General features: G+C 35.2%; 1 long non-coding RNA gene across 1 annotated transcript; it reads left to right on the top strand.

Moving 5' to 3' along the window:
- Positions 1–6,829: 6,829 nt before the first annotated feature.
- LOC135195721 (uncharacterized) lies at positions 6,830–9,639 on the top strand. Its single transcript, XR_010310229.1, has 3 exons — positions 6,830–6,940; positions 7,691–7,890; positions 8,371–9,639. It is a non-coding gene; the product is annotated as an uncharacterized LOC135195721 (long non-coding RNA).
- The last annotated feature ends 511 nt before the right edge of the window (positions 9,640–10,150 follow it).

Genomic DNA, 10,150 nt, shown 5'->3' with positions numbered 1-10,150 from the left:
CATATATAATGCAGGGTTATCCAATCGTATTTATTCGTCAGTTACAGTTTGTAGTGTTCTTAAACGTTTTGTTCGTCCGTTTGCTATCTCTCTTCGAACAGATATATCCATAACATTCTTAAATATAACCTTTTTAGTCACTGGGTCGCATCATTAAATGCTGTGGCGGCCGTGAGTTTAGCTTTCCATTTCCCAACGTCTTTGCTTCTTCTAGCCTTCATTATTTCATGTCTGTCGTTTTTGTGTATATCGTATATTTTTTATTCCGTTCTTACTTTAATAGGGAGCAGTCAAAGCCCAATAAGTATGGGCGTGACACGTAGCGATTTAGTCAATAACAATATCTAAGGCAGCAATTCTTGCAACAGAAAATGAAGTGATATTTAACACACTCATTCCATATATAAATGTATTTTTTGTATTTATGAGAAGCTAGTACGGTTTATTTTAGTAATTTTTTTGCTGTAATCTGTTGTTAATGTTTCTTCAGTTTCATGTGATGTGTTTTCAACAAGCAAAGCATTTTCTAGCTCATTTCCATCACCTATGAATCATAATGCCTGCGAGGTGATGTTAATCTTCAGTTGGATCTGCTACTGAAGTATCTTTTGAAAGATAAATTGCTACCATTTGGTTATTACAAAATATATCACAGGAATATTAATTTTCTAAACTTTATAATAACTGCTTATTTATGCTTTATCCCCAGACTAAATAAATATAAAACATACACACACACACACACGCACACAAACAAAATAATCTCTTCTTGCTATATGGTAGAATACTCTCCCTAAATGTCAACAGTACAATGTCCAAATTCAATTTTTCAAAAATGGAGATATGCCTAAAGTATACCAAGGTAATGGAAAAATTACTTTTAAACCTAATTTCTATATGGGTATATCGATACATGCCACAATGTATTTTTTATAATAATAAAACAACGCCATGATAATTCCTTTAAACTCCGTAACTTCTTTTCTCGACCACTGATTGGTCCATCTCCTGTGTTTACATTTTCCTGCAATGTGATTGGTCAATAGGTTGATGCCAAACACTTGCCACCCCGCAGAATGCAATCATTCATCTCGGACTCGGAGTCCGAGAGCGGAAGTACTGCGAGTTGAATTGGCTATGCTGTTCAACTATCCGAATATCTTTTGTTGTTGTGAATTTGTGTGTTGATATCCATTTATAAGCCCAATTAACTGTTCCTCATTGATTTAAGTTTTCGTATGGTTGTGTCATGAGCCAGTGGTTCCTTTTGTTGGAGACGAGAGGATTCTAATTACTAGTAGGTATAGGCTACTACTATACTAGCCTAGGTACCTACTGTACTAGGTAGGTAGTAGCTACCTACCTAAATACCCTTAAGCCCCTATTACACGTATCCGGTTTCCTACGGCCAACCTGGCCTACGGCACCGTTGGAAAATTTTAACCTACGGCTAGAGTTATTACACGTATTTGAACGGCCGGTGGCAAGTGGGTCAGTGTGGCACTGTTTGTGGTGGAGGAGTTAGGCTACTACATGTCTTCTCTCGACGACAATCTCGTTGCTATTGCTCTAGCGTGCTGTTTGAAGGTGAAAACAAGAAAAAGGAAGATTTGGTCCAAACATTGGCTGCGTAAACGACAAAAATACTCTCATGTTAACTTAATGAAGGAACTAGCACTAGAAAAAGATGACTGGTTTAACTACATGCGAATGGATCATGACACATATTTGGAACTCTTAAGTCAGGTATCACCTTTAATAGAAAAAAAGGACACTTGCATGAGAGAAGCAATTAGTCCACATGAGCGTCTTTCAGCCACTTTGAGATTTCTTGCTACAGGAAGAACATAGGATAGCTAGCGATCTAAAGTTTACAACAATTAGCTACCTATATCGCAGCCTTCTCTCAGTGCAATAATCCCAGAAACATGTAGCTATAGCAATCTACAAATGTTTAGGCCCAAAATATCTGAAGGTAAGTTTATTTTGCACAAATAACTATAATTTCTCGTTTTAGTATGAAACATTCATACCAGGTTAATTTAAAAAAAAATAAGAAGTTTCCAAACTTTTAATTGCCAGAGTATCCAAGGTCATAAATGTGCATGTGTACCTACATACATTTGGAGGTTATCATATGTCCTCCTAATTGTAATCCGCAACTTGGGCGTGGCAGTAGGTTACAGGGAGTGCTAGATAGAGATGGAGCTTGGTTTTGGGCAATTCGTGAATAGGGCGTCATTTATTAGCTTTTTAACAACCGGATACATCCCCGGGTTTGCTAAATGCAAGCTTTGTAACGTTTTAGCCACATACATACCAAACACATCATATTCCGAATTTGGAGGTGCTTCCATCCTTTTTGCTACAAGGTCCAAAACGTGATCAGCTTTGCTTGTACCGATCTGTGCCTTTTTGGTGATGCCGGTAGGAACTGATGTAGTATGCCGTGAAGGCAGTAGCGATGAATCATCCTCATGTTGGGTTTCCCTCTCTTCAGTAAGATCGTCTTCTTGAGATTGCTGAAAAAAAAGCAAAATAATTAGTAACATGAACATGGAAATTCTGTTTTGAAAGAAAGAAATAGTACCTAGTTCTAAAATTATATAAGTAAAATAGGTATTTATTTAAATAACTTCCAGTTCATTCTAGCATAGTCTATAAACCTTATATGTTAAATAATTCTCTATTACTATTTTTTTTCAGTTTTCATCAACACAGCATGAGTGGGAAGAAATCGCAAAGGAGTTTGAGAGAGTCTGGAATTTTCCACACTGTGTCGGAGCTGTGGATGGCAAACATGTCAAGATTGTGCCACCTCCAGAATCAGGATCATTCTACTACAATTACAAGGGTTTCCATAGTATGGTACTAATGGGCATTGCCAATGCAAAGTATGAATTTATTCTTTGTGATTTTGGCATCAATGGACGAATTTCAGACGGAGGGGTAATAAACAGGACCACTTTTTATGACAAATTGTGCAAAGGACATTTAAATCTTCCACAAGAAAATAAAATTGAAGGTTCTGAAAAGTACTACCTTATTGTTGTTATAGGCGATGAAGCTTTTGCTATGAGAACTGACTTTTTAAGACCCTTTAGTCAAAAGGACTTATTATATGAGAGAAGGATCTTTAATTATCGTCTGAGCAGGGCTCGCAGAATTATCGAAAACGTTTTTGGAATTTTGGTTTCGCGCTTTCGTATCTTTCAAACTGCTATAAATTTATTGCCAAGAAATACTAAAAATGTAGTATTGGCTTGTTGTGCACTTCATAATTTTTTACGTGCAAAATGTATCAGGTATTCTATCCCAGATGAGTCTGATGAACAAGCTGAAGATAATATCAGTCAAGTCGAACAATCACTAGTAGGCTTGCATAGAGGGACTATGAGAAATACCCCCAGTGCTGCTAAGAAAGTACGAGATACATTCATGAATTACTTTAATAATGAAGGAAAAGTTGCATGGCAGGACAATGTATAATATTCTTAGTTTGCTTTTCTACTGAATGGTAATGAGTTATCCAAATATTTAAATAAAGAAATAGTGTGAATTATTCAACTAAATATTTGTTAAGCTTTCTTTTGTTTGTAAATAAAATATGACATGATTATATATACATACCTCTTCATTGATTTCCTGTGTATTAAGGCTCATGTTTGAAACAGATGGTTCACATTCCACATTTTGGTCTTTGATGAAATGCATCAGATGAAAATATGAGAGTTTTGGCGTATAAATGGAATCTGAACCGCTCCCCGAACTTTTAGACGCTTGCACTTTTTTAAGCTCTTTATTGTATGAGCTCCTCAAGTTGTTTATTTTCTTAACAACAGTATCTTTATTAGCACTAAGATCAATTTCTTGAGTTTATTTACTAATTTACTATATGCTGCATTTCTCACTTCTCTGTTTGAATAATCCTTAGATTTAATGAACCACAAACATGGCTCATTTCGATAAATTTCTATGAAGTCACTCAAGAAATCACTGGCGCAAGAGCTTGCCATGGTGGCGACCTTCCACTGTCAGGTGCAGCCTCAGACTGATGTCACACCATACGGTGAGCAATTACACGCTACGTCCTCAGTCATGACGTACGACGGCTGTACGGCTAACTTTAGTACTGGCGAAAGTTCATCCGGCCGGCTGTGGGTGAGCGTTCATACGGCTGATTTGCTATCACACGCTCCGGTTTGAACATATGCTAGCGTCGCGACCGACGGCGCCGTAGGAAAACCGGATACATGTAAAAGGGGCTTTAGAGCAACAAAAACCACCTACCTAGGTAGATGACCATTGTATACATAGTAATTTGTTTGCCTGTTAGCCTACTGTTACTATTGATTGAATTGAATTGGCCTTATGCTAGCACTGGCACTTGCCCCTGAGTTTGTACCCTAGCTACTAGATTATACCTACTAGGACATGGCATTCTAGGAAAGACTGGGTTTGGCCTGTTTTCAGAGGCAGACTTCTCATGTTTACCCCTGTCTTCCTACTCTGCATCTGGTCTGTCTTGTGCATAATTTTGGCAAGGGGACAGTTTGGTGATGGTACCCAGCATACGTTTAAAGCCTATAGCATCTAGCTAACCTAGAGCAGCAGGGTTACATAGACTAAATTTTTCATAGTAAATTTGGTGTAGCATGTTTGGATTATTTGGCACATCATGTCATGGCAATTTTTAGGCTACTTCAGGATATGTATTTTATTAAATTTTCAGTAGCAGATATCAGGCTTAGAAGGTTAAGGGAATTTCATCACAGAAACTGTTTGTGCAAAATTTTGAACGATTGCATTTATTGTACTACTATATCTGTTTTTATTAATATAAGTGCAGTAATATGCAATTTTCTGTTTAAAAGAGTATTTTTTTATGAAAATGTTTTGTACATGTTTAAAAGTACTTGTACCTTGCATAGATTTGGTAATGGAAATGTCATTGAATTTAAAGCCTACAATTGTTTCTCTTTCCAGAATTAACGATTATATCTGCACGATGTTGCGAGCAAAGGACCTAAGCGATCATGAATTGTTTTGTGTAAAAAACATTAATGAGAGGCAACAGTTGGTAAGCCCTGTATATTGTACTAGGTATACTGTACAGGCAGTCCAAGGTGAATGGCAATCCAGTTTTAAAGTGTTTGTCTAGTGATGCCGTTAACTGGATTTGCCTCTTCAATCTCTGGTTAACGGCGCCATTAAGTGGGTTATTAATGTTATTGTCGCTGAGTTAAAGTTAGCAGTGCTTAGCTGGGAAGGGAACCCCACTGTTAACCGGGGACTGTCTTAATCAGTTTTCTTGTTTGTTTTCATTATGTGACAGTAGTACAGAATTACATGTTACATCATGTTGTTCTGTGACAGTTCTTTCTCTTTCTCTCTTGAGATTGCTGAGTATCAATATTAGTACTAGGCTATTTTGAATATTTTATTTCTATTTTTTTTTTTTTTTTTTGTTCAGATTGATGTCCTCATGAAAGACTTTGGTGATTTTGAATCATCTGTTTCAACCCTGAAACCTGCACAAGTGCATTAAAACCAAAGAGAATATCAGAACCCACTAAGTCTCCTGCTAGAAGTGAGAGAAGAACTCGTTGTTTTCAGCAATACCACTCTCCACCTTGAACAAGGTGTTGTTATTCTTAAAAGTAAGAAACTGAAGTCTTTTAATGTATTAAGGGTAAAATCTTTTCAGATGCAGTACAAGACCAACTTAATAATGAAGAGTGTATCAATAGCTACTGATAAGTATGATGAGATTTTTGTAAAAGAAACTATATGAAGCACCTTTTGCTAACTATATAAAGATGAATTTCTTTCAGACAAGTGAAAATTATAGTCAATAGGTAACTGCAGAATCTACTTTTGTGGCTGCTTAACTGGTGTGTCCTCTACTTCAGGAACAAAGATGCTCTTTGTACCTGTATGCCAGTAAACTTGTCACATTTGGCCTCATAGTTATTCATATTCAGATCCACTTTCAGTATTATCATGGGTTGCCTTTCTTTGTAGCAAAAGAAAGTTGATAAGGCAATCACAGATTGTCATTGTGATTGTAGTAAACATTTTTTGGTGCTGGAATCTCCTCATTTTATAGAAGATTAAGATAAGTTCTGCCGTGATGTCTGATTGTACAAATTTCCCAACTTCCAGGTGTTTCTGGTGTTCATAACCAAAAGTGGCATGTTAAAGTTCATAGCAATGGTTTGTTTTTACTACATAATGTGTGGTCCAGTTTTGAACTTATGATAATCACTATTGAGTTGAAAAAGTAGTGAGACTTTAATGAAGCATATGCAGAAGTGAGTTGGAGAAGTAGTGATACTTTAATGAAGCATATGCAAAAGTGTGTTAAGTTGTGTAGATTTTTGTTCTTCACAATGCATGTTCATTTAGGATGCTTAGAATTTGTTATAGGCTAGACTTCAAACAGGGTAAAATGCAGGATTATAATGATTCCATTATACAGATACATGTAGTCAACAATGAATTGATTTTTAGATTTTTATTTTTAGTAATTTTTTCATTTCTGCATTTATTATTTTCAACATACTAGGATTCCTTTTGTAACTGTGAGTGTGTTTGTTTGTGCATTTTTATTGAGAATATGTGACTTGATTTCTGTTAGTAAGTGTTTTGGTCATTTATGTAAACTACATTAACTTGTAGAGTATGATTTTTTTTTACTGTGATTTTTGTGATAGATCATTTTTATCTGGTTTTATTGTCATTTAATGAACAGAAACACTTACAAATCCTTTTGTGTATTTTGCACAGTTGCTGTTAAAACTAATTTAGTGATTTTGTTTTCTCTTTCAGTCACGAAGAGGTAGTGTAAGTTCGTCAGTTCCCGGTCCACCTTCCGATTGGCAGCAGTTAGATGACGATGAAGAGGAGGAGGCTCGACTAATTTTCCTCAAAGACCAGAGTAAGGTGGAAGTTGTTCCTACACAAATACAAACCCTAGGAGGACTTTATGATGAGTACCCATATGATTTATGTTATCTTCTCAATATTTTGTATATTTTTTCAATACATACAGTATTTAGATATTAAGGTACAGTACTTAACTGTTCCTTGTAGTTGAGAATGTACTAATGTCACCCCTAACTACTTTAAAAGAAAACAATAAGGCTTGAATACTATTGTATGAAAGAAAATGGTACATACCTGAATACAGGGATAACTTGTTTTAGTTTTTGCCTTGATAAGATGCAGTAACAGTTGTAGGAGTGTTTATGTGTAGCTGTAAGCCATATATTTAAGGGTACAGTAATTTAAGTTGACTTTGAAATAATATTAAAGTGTTTTAGGGTGATAGTTTAAGTTATATTTGGTGTTTTAAACTGTTAAAATAGGCAGTTATAAGCTTTTAGAGAGGGTGTCTCAAGTATTCATGAATTTTAGCAATTCATGGGTGGTTGTGGTCCCTAATCCCCCACAATTATGGGGGGTCTACTTTCTGTCTTATTGTCGTACTTATCTGTAACCAGACTTATTTAAGTCCAACTTAGCTTATTTACTGTAGTTGTTTACCATGAAATTTTAGTATGCCCAAAACTTTGAAACAATAAAAATAAAATATTAAATAGTTGTTTGGATTTGTGTAACTGAAGATTAGCCAGAACATAATGAGACCCTTGAAATAAAAAATTTCCTTACTAAAATTATTTTTCAGGATATGACTGTTCAGTCTTGAGGGCGCAGGAAATTATGGCCTGAAGAGGAGAAAAGGCCAGTTTGATCTAAATGTTAGCAGTACAATTATAGCAATGCCAGAAGACATCACTGAGAGAGATCTCAAAAATATTTCCAAGGGAAGTGGAACGAAAGTATACGACCAGAGCGTTGGTACTACTGTACTTGTCATCAGTGCAGGTAAGAGGGTAAGATTCTCTCTCTCTCTCTCTCTCTCTCTCTCTCTCTCTCTCAGCTCTCTCTCTCTCTCTCTCTCTCTCTACACACACACACAAAATATATAAAATGCTTTTTGTATGTTACCGAAAGTTTTGAATTTTTATTTGCAGCACCCCTACCTTCAATTTCATTACTTGAGTATGTGTAGTTGAATTTCAGTTTTTTTTTTTTTTGGGGGGGGGGTTTTTTTTTTTTTTTTTATTGGTGATAGTCAAGGTGATCTGTTTATGGAGACTATTTTTGTCAACTGTATTTGATAAATGTTGGAATACCCTAGGTCTTTGTAGAATTTTAATTTACCTACATCATAAACTTTTAAGAATCTGTGTTTTGTCAAATGAGATATAATTATTTTCTTAATATCTACTGATATTGAAAGTTTTGAAATGTATGAGTTGACTACAAGTTTAATATATTTACTTTATATTTCTCTTGTAACAGAAATGGATGTGTCCTCCTTGCCGTAGATTGTGCAATTGCTCAATATGCAGAAACAGAAATGGTAAAAGTGCTACTGGAATTCTCATCAATATTGCAAGGACTACTTAGAGACTGCTGAAATGAAATACTGTGATGGAATTCAGAATATTGTGATATATACTATATGTTGAAGTAGGTTACCTGGGTGTGTAGGATAATAATAGTATCATTATGTAGTGTGGAGTTTTGTGTTGTCTGATGAATCGTGTAGAGAAGCAAAAGGTCTTGCCCATCATTGTTATTATTTTAGTTATTTTGTGGTGGTAAAAAATCTCCCTTTTGCAGATAAGCATTCTTATAATTTTCAATTTCCAGCGTTCCCCCGGTGCACTTTCGATTCACAATGATGACACCTTTCTTGCAGGGTATGTCATAATATTTATGGGACATACTGATATACATAGCATAAAGTTTCAAAGTTAAAAGCACATTACTTTGTAACTATTTCTGCATGACCTAACGCTTTTATCAAAACAGTATCTTCCATATTTTCAAAGACAGTTTTGGACAAAAATGTCTACAGTGGCTGGTTTGTGTTGTATTTACCAACTGACATTGAACAGAACTTTAATGTATTTACTTAGTTATTGTGACTTGAGTAATTAGCTGGTTAGTTTGAGCGAGCCCTTAAATGAGGTGAAGTTACTGATGTTCTTAATTCCAAGTAGGGGGGTAGTGCCATCAGTGCACCTCACTTGGTTCCCTGTAGACATTGCTTAGAATTCTCTGCAGTGTCTCTTCTGCCACTAGCTGTAACTCCTTTCATTCCTTTTACTGTACCTTCAATCATAAATGTATCTTCCATACTTTCCACTCCTTCTTAACAATTGTTTCATAGTGCATCTGCAAAGTTTCCCTCCTGTTGCACCTTTAGATCCTTTTACTCTCAATATCCCTTTCAGCACTGAATGACTTCATAGGTCCCAGTGCTTGGCCTTTGTCCTAAATTTTATATGCCATTCCATACCATGTGCCTTTATTTTTGTTATACTGTACATAATATGATAAACATTTTGCAATTGCCGCATATCATATAATCATTGCATTGGCTAACAGACATAAGACTTGAGCATTAGTATTTGCAGCATCATTACATATTGTCATCGTCATCATCAACATTCTGACATCATCTTTCTATTCCCCTGTGTTCTGTTTCCCATATCTAAACTAACATCATTTCCAGGTCTTTGTCTGTCCCCCCTCTCTGTTTTTTTTTGTTTTTTTTTTTTTTTTTTTTTTTTTTTTTTTTTTTTTTTTTTTTTTTTTGTTTTTTTTTTTTTTTTTTTTTTTTTTTTTTTTTTTGTTTTTTGATTTTTATTTTCCCACAGGTCTTCATCCTGCTACGCACATATCCAGTGTTTTTTTATCTGAACTAAGAAATTATTGGAAAAGTTCATTTTGCCTTGAGCTAGGTTTGTCGAGCACCTTATGAATTAATTTAAGTCACAATGAATAAAGTAAGTAATGAGAGAATTCTATGAAATGGCCAATAAACCTCTGAACACTACTACAATATTTCCCTAAAGAATCTGGGCCATAGAAACAATTTTGGTGTATTTTCCAACTAACATGCATGACTAATGTAATCACCGGAGTGTGTTCATGTAATGACCATTTTTCTTAATTGCTTTAAATATTTTGAGATGAAGAATCTTTTATAAGAAGATGGTATGTTAGTTATATAACATAAGTAATTTTGCTTTGATCAAGGTTGCTTTAGTGTTGTGTTGTTATGCTGTGT

The sequence above is a fragment of the Macrobrachium nipponense genome, chromosome 16 (genome assembly GCF_015104395.2).
Source record: "Macrobrachium nipponense isolate FS-2020 chromosome 16, ASM1510439v2, whole genome shotgun sequence".
Lineage (NCBI taxonomy): Eukaryota > Metazoa > Arthropoda > Malacostraca > Decapoda > Palaemonidae > Macrobrachium > Macrobrachium nipponense.
The sequence above is the reverse complement of the archived record's forward strand: the minus strand, read 5'-3'. Positions and strand labels throughout refer to the sequence as shown.